The sequence below is a fragment of the Trematomus bernacchii genome, unplaced genomic scaffold (genome assembly GCF_902827165.1).
Source record: "Trematomus bernacchii unplaced genomic scaffold, fTreBer1.1, whole genome shotgun sequence".
Taxonomy (NCBI): domain Eukaryota; kingdom Metazoa; phylum Chordata; class Actinopteri; order Perciformes; family Nototheniidae; genus Trematomus; species Trematomus bernacchii.
This window is the reverse complement of record NW_022987593.1, coordinates 18,720,355-18,727,231: the sequence shown is the minus strand read 5'-3', so window position 1 is coordinate 18,727,231 and position 6,877 is coordinate 18,720,355.

Below are 6,877 nucleotides of genomic sequence, written 5' to 3'. Positions count from 1 at the left end.
TTTTGTGTGTCTTTTTGTAGTTTTGATCACTAGGTTTGTATTTGTTTAACTGTGATGGTTAGTATGGCTCGACGATTTGGAAAAAATGACTAATTGTGAATATTCTGATTCAAGATTCAAGGCTTTATCATCATGTGAACAGTAGCTTCAGTGTAGATATGGCACAGACTCCTTTAACAATACAACATGAATATATATAGGACATCAAACAAATACAAATAGTGAAAGAAATAACAATAGAAATAAAATAATAACAATAGAAATAAAATGGAAATTGCGATATATGTTGAATTCGTGAAACATTATTCACATTATGATGGACACATATAATATAGTGTGTAATGTATATATATTTATATTTTAGTGATTTTTAACTGAACAACTTCCTTTACAATCCTGTTTGTAGGTTTGGACATTTTCTTGCTCCACAATACTTCAATCAGCTTTTTTCACATATTGTTTTCTTTACCAAATATTTAGCTCACTGCAATTTGGATAATGCATCATTTCGATTTCCATACAATTGTAATAAACTCTGCACAATAGCTGCCCGTTTCTTAGAAGCTTTCATCTCTGAGTTGAACTGCGACCGGTTGTAATTGCGTGGTCATTTTGTGTCTCTTTCTTGTTGTTTTGTGTCTCTTATGTAATTGTTTTATTCATCTCAAAGTTAGTATTTGTCTATCGTAGTTTAGCACATCTGTGTAGTTTATTTGCATTTACTTTTGTACTCTTTGTGGGGTTTTTTTGGTCTCTTTATGCTAATTATATGTCTCTTTTTAATTGTTTTGGTTTGTTTTCAGCTATTTTTGTCTCTCTGTCATCTTTTTGATACTCTCTTTGAACGTCCTATTTTTGAGAATTTAAAATATAGTTTTTCCAATTATAATTAAAAAAGGAGATAACTAAGTAGTTATTTCTATAAAAGAAAAGTATTGAGGGTAAAGTTAGAGCGAGAAGTATTGAGTAACTGTGTTATAACTGAGGAAGAGCTCACTTCAAATACACTGTCCTTTTTCCTTTCTACGTCTGATTTAGTGCAGTCTGAATAACTTTCTCCTTGAAAGAATTATTGAAATTCCTGGCAGTGAATTTTACGACTTTAATATTTGTTCAGACTTTAGGGATGATTCCTTTGTAATTCATGTGAACACACCTGTAACAAATGAGACTGTTTAAATATAATAAATACTCTTTAAATCTCACTTGACACCCTCCTCTTGTCTGAGTGTAACTAAATTAGGAGTCAGGTATGAACAAAATGCAGTAGAGGTATTTAGATAATGTCTGCTTTGTAGTATTTATTTCATAATGATTGACTGTCAGTTTGTCTAGGTTAAAACATGACTTATTATGAATTAAATACAACCTGTAAATTAACTGTAACATTAAGGTAAAGCAATGCAGTCAACAACAACTCACATAACTAATTGTATCGTCTTGATTGAGTAAATATTATCCTCAATATCCCAAAAATTAATTTAGTTAATACAGTGAGTAATCTCCATTTAGCACATGCATCTTTACGAGTGCAGAAGATCTGTTGTAAGGGTTTCGTGAGGCAGGACCCAAGAGCAGCAAAAAGAGGGGAGGCAGGTATGGGAAGGTAAACAACAGGCGAGCTTTTATTAAATTAAAAGCTGGTACAACACAAAAACGGACAAAAGGGAAAGTAACAAACACAACTAGAACAAACCAGGAGGACTTGGAGGACACAGGAGACGAAAGACCCGGAGACAAAACCAGGGAAAAGCTAAGAGAACAACCATGGGTACACCGACGACAACCCAACAGAGAACACTAAGGAAAGCCAGACTAAAAACACACAAGGGTAATAACCAGGCTAGACACAGCTGAAGGGGGGGGGGGGGGGGACACACACACACAAGACAATCAGACACAGGAGGGAAGAAACCAGGAGCAAATACATGTCACAATAAAACAGGAAACTGAACACAAAAACCTCTGTCAGTTTATTTGGGTATCCACCCCATTGTTCAGACTGAAGTATCTTAAGAATGATGACATTGTTTTGGTTTAAAGACTCATGTTTCTCTATAAATGATGTTGGTGAAATCCTGACATCAAGCCAACATTCCTGTGCAAAATTTAGTTTAAAAATATACAGCTCAAAAGCCATTGATATCACTCTCAGATGTACTTTGTGTTAAGTGTTAGCAATTCTCTAAACCAGGGGTGTCAAACTCAATTTCATCACGTGCCACATCAGCATTATGGTTGCACTCAAAGGGCCGGTTGTGACTTTAAGACTATATAAAATGTAATATATATAAAATAATGTATTATATTACAATATTTCCTCTGCATTGGATTATTATCGGATAGGGTAATAACTTCATAATTAACTATGGCTGAAAGCAGAAGTATAGGGCAAATAATTGCAAGTCTTTTCAGTAAGAATGCCACAAAATGATTTAAAAAGAAAAGCCATTTTGAGAAAAAGGCAAATTCTAAGAAAAAATGTGATTTTTTTGAGATTTGAGATGCATTGTGGGACATGTAGTTTATGGGCAACGTGCTTCTGTAAAGTAGCATGTAACCGTATTATAAACGTATTATATTATTTGCAAGCTCTTGTGGGGCCACATAAAATGAAGTCGCGGGCCGGATTTGGCCCCCGGGCCTTGAGTTTGAGACCCCTGCTCTAAACTAAGATTATAACTGCCTTCATGTTCAGGTTGAATTTTGACATCTTTTGGTAACGATCTGACTCGCCTGCAAAGTCATCCAAAAAGAATCAGATAAGTTCAATACTTTAGTTACTAATAAAGTACCTGAAAAACTAATGTTATTCCTCTCAGCCTCAGCAGGATTTAGTGTTTAGTGGTTGCATGCTAACACACTAAACTAAGATTATACTGAATCGGAATCAAATTACTTCATTTATACCAGAGAAATTGGGCAGTGTTTCCCCTACCATTGTCTTTTTTTTGTATATATATATAGCATCAAATTGCAACTGAAGTAATCTATCTACGGTCACTTTTCACATTGAACATGTGCTCTTTTATTAAATAAACTAAACACTTTCATTTTAAATTGTGAGTTTAGTGTTTGTGACCCTAAGAAACACTGATGCAGTAATCAATAACAATAATCCACAGCTCCAGAGGATTTAAAAAAATATACCACCCCCCCAATCTGATTTGTTCAATACTTTAGTTACTAATAAAATACCTGAAAAAGTAATTTCTTTCCTCTCAGCCTCAGCAGGATTTAGTGTTTAGACTAAACCAGACTAAGATTAGATATGAGGCTAAAATAAGAATGTGCAACAAAAAGATAAAATAAAGATATTTATCCAAACATAAAAGTTTAGAGTGAAAGGAAATCAAATAAAGTATGAATGTGCACCTTTTAGTACAATACATATTGTTTATATTACAGTATATTGGTAAATGAGTAATAAGAAGCTGTATAATTAATACATAATGATGGTAATAATGAAACCAAGACCACTGGCCTAACAGAACTACAGTCAGATAAAGAGTAGGGCAGGAAACGACTGATCGCATTCATTTGGGTTGAGTTCATGTTTTCAGTGTTATCAGTTGTGCACTGATGTGTTTGACCTGCAACAGAAAACAGCGTCCAAATATGCACTTTCATGCAAACTCCAAATTCCATTCGCTGCCTGTTCGGGCCCTGTGAGCGTTACATAATGCATATTCTACATATTCTACATATCCTACATATCCTACATGTCAGCCACACATTGCTGATGAAATCCCTCGATTTATGGAGCAAAGAGTCACCCATTGAGGAATGTCTGCAGAAACAGGCCCTGGTAGTTCTAATTATAACTCTGCCTTTCGTTTTCTGCTGTTTAACCGTTTACATAATTCACATTTTGGCTCTTCTTTTATCCATCCTCGGACATTAGGATAAGAAAAAGCTGGATGGCGACTATTTTAAGACATTCCTCGATGACTCATCGTTCTTTTACATTTCCTACATGGATCATTTCCTGCTTATTTGATCAAAGTTCTGTCTATGAATGTCCTGGATCTCCTTCATATCTGTCTGGCTGCCTTTCTACTGACTCATAGGATCGGGGAATAATGGATTACAAGTGAGAGGATAACGTAATCAGGTTGGGCAGTTTCATCAAAACAAAAGTGATCAGATTACTGTTACGTTTCTAAAACTAGCAGGGTTAAAAAAGAGCATATAGTGTTTGTTGTAAAAGGATCAGATGTTATTTTTTCTCTGTAAGCTGTAAACTTTTCTGTAGTCTAACGGCACGTCCACACGGTTCCGTCACGTGCTTCAACGGAGACGCTTCCCATTCACTTTGAACGGGGTGACGTCACGCTTTGCCGAACTGCATTGTGGTTCCGTCGCGTCGCTCTGCCTCCGTCGCTCGCGCTGAAAGTTGAGAAAAGTTCAACTTTTCAAGCGTCGACGGAAGCGCCAGCCAATCAAATCATATGCCAGTACAAGCGCTAGCCAATCAAATCATATGCCAGTACAAGCGCTAGCCAATCAAATCATATGCCAGTACAAGCGCTAGCCAATCAAATCATATGCCAGTACAAGCGCTAGCCAATCAAATCATATGCCAGTACAAGCGCCAGCCAATCAAATCATATGCCAGTACAAGCGCTAGCCAATCAAACCGCGTGCTTGTGTGTCCTGGACGGGAGATTAATGTGATTGGTTGTTGGTCGCGCACCAGACACGCCCACCGGCAAGCTTCGCCGCGACGGAACCGTGTGTTACCGTAATACTTTAAGTGTGAATCTATGCGTCTACTGCCGGAATCTGCTTTTTGAGAATTTTAATTTGTTACACGTGTCCCTAATCATCTTCTTTAAAAAATGATCAGAATCCCTTTTTACTTTTGATTTTTTTACCAAATTCTCCCTTTTTTCTCAAAATTCTGCCTTATTTTCCAAAATGTCGATTTTATTTGTCAAATTCCTTTTGACTTTTTTCATAATTCTAACTTTTTTTCAGAAATCTCACTTTTAACATTTGAAAAAAATCTCACTTTTGAAAAGATTATGACTTTTTTCCACATTTCAATTTATTTTCCGAATTCTCACTTTTTATAAAAGTTCTGAGTGGATCAGATATCTCCTCTGTAATCTGTACTGTTCTGTTCTCTGATACTTCAAGTGTGAATCTATACGCCTACTGCCTGAATCTGCTTTATGGTTTTCACTTTCTTTGATTCATTTGTTCTGTTTTCAATTCAGCAGGTGAACCTATATGTTCATAACATAGTGTGTGTGATCTTAACTGTGTGTGTTGAACTAAAACGGAGCATTTTCTGTCGGCTCAGATTTAATTTATTCGTTGTTAAACTGTAGTATGTGCTCATGTGTTTCATTGTTTGTCTATAGGCTGAATATGCTCACTAAAAGGCAGGTTTTCCTATAAATCGATCCTAAATATCTTGGTTTCTTCATGTCTAAGGTCACATTGTTCTGTTGTTTTATATAATACACATAACTAAAAAGTATCTTATTGATATTTATTTTCTCTTATTATTATATTTGTTTGAAATGCTTTTGATATTGAGGTTATCCAAAAGTGGCAATCCTTAATGAAAGGCAGATTTTCCTATTAATACAATCATTTTTGATCCTAAATATCTTGGTGTGTACTCAGATTAGGTTGCCGATTATATTTACAGGAAATTAGTAATCGTAACAAAATGTATTTTCCCAACCCTACTGACTCATTTATCATTTAGCATCATCGATGAGACACCATTATCCACTCCTTAGGAGCTTTTAAGAAGCCCCAAAACTTCAGAAAATCCACAAATCCACCATCACCTGGGCCTCTGGAAAAACATCTGGGGGGAAAGTCGACAATAAACCGTTGATTTACACCAATTAGATAATCTGAACAGGATGGATTCTGGGTAAAGCGCCCGCTCCTGTCAGGTTAAGGTGGGACGGGTTAACGTCTGTCTCCCCCCTTTCTCACCTCCTCATCATCCCTTCAACCCCCCTTCATCTCCCAGGGCTATATATTGGAGGTCGTCTGCATCTTAAGCATCATCACGCAGACATTCGCTGACAAACGCACACACACACACACACACACACACACACGCACATACACACACGTGTCTGTTTGACTGAGCGGACGGAGAGCAGACTCCAGCCATGAGGGTCCTGTTGAAGCTGATCCTGGTTCTGTTTTACGTCCAGAGGGGCGAGGGCCACTTTCTGCCATCGTTGATTGGTGAGTCCTGGGTGGGTTATTTTTTGTCAATTGTGTTTTATTATAATTTAGTTTTTTATTTTAATGCATGCTACTTAGGTAACATTAAGCTGTCTTTGGCTCAATGTAAATGTCCCCTCTGTGGGACTAATAAAGGTATTCTGATTCTGAAGGGAGGGTCGTGACCTGTGACCGTTTGGCTAAAATATGGCTTCTAGACACAAATGTAGACTTTTTCGGCTCCTTGAGAAGTTGTTCTGATTGTAAAATACTCGCATCTGAGCTTGATATTGTTTACTGTTTCATTCATTTTCTAACAGAGAATTTAACTTTTTGTCATTTGGATTGTCTATGTTGTAACTTTATCGATACACATCTTTTGCACGTCTGTCTGTGCTTTTTTAAAGAGGCCCTATTCTGCTTTTTGGGAGGCTCGCGACCTGTGACCGTTTGACTAAAATCTTGCTTTGAGAGTACCGGTAATGTGTTAAATATGGCTTATGGAAATAATATATACTTTTTGACTTTTTCGCATCTTAAGAAGTGATTCTGAGTGTAAATTACCCGCATCTGAGCTTGATGTTGTTTGCTTTTTCATATATTTTCTACCAGGGAATTCAACCTTTTTGTCATTTGGATTGTCTATTTTGTATTTTGTTATATTTCAAATATAAAA